This window comes from Octopus bimaculoides, chromosome 27, assembly GCF_001194135.2.
Source record: "Octopus bimaculoides isolate UCB-OBI-ISO-001 chromosome 27, ASM119413v2, whole genome shotgun sequence".
Taxonomy (NCBI): Eukaryota; Metazoa; Mollusca; class Cephalopoda; order Octopoda; family Octopodidae; genus Octopus; species Octopus bimaculoides.
Genome location: NC_069007.1, coordinates 9,734,778 through 9,735,296, shown reverse-complemented (window position 1 = coordinate 9,735,296; position 519 = coordinate 9,734,778).

The following is a 519-nucleotide window of genomic DNA, read 5'->3' as shown; positions in this document are numbered from 1 at the left end:
ATATATATATATAAATACAGCATATGCACACATACATATGTATGTATGTATGTGTGTGTGTGTATGTATGTATGTATATAAATATGTATGTATATATGTAAGTGTGTATGTATGTAAGTTTGTATGTATGTGTATGTATGTATGTATGTATGTTTGTATGTATGTGTGTGTATGTATGTATGTAAATATGTATGCATATATGTAAGTGTGTATGTATGTATGTTTGTATGTTTATATGTAAGTGTGTATGTATGTATGTATGTATGTATGTCTATCTGTATGTCTGTATGTATGTATGTATGTATGTATGTAAGTGTGTATGTATGTATATATATACATATACAAATCTATCCTGAAATCAATAAATAAATACAGAATGACATAAATATAAACCATTTGTGTTTACCTGACTGCAGTATTAAAAGCCATTACAGTTTTTTTTTTTTTAAATTGCTTTTTTTTTTGTTTCAATTATATTTATATTTTATTTATTTATTATTTATTGATTTATCTTTTAAT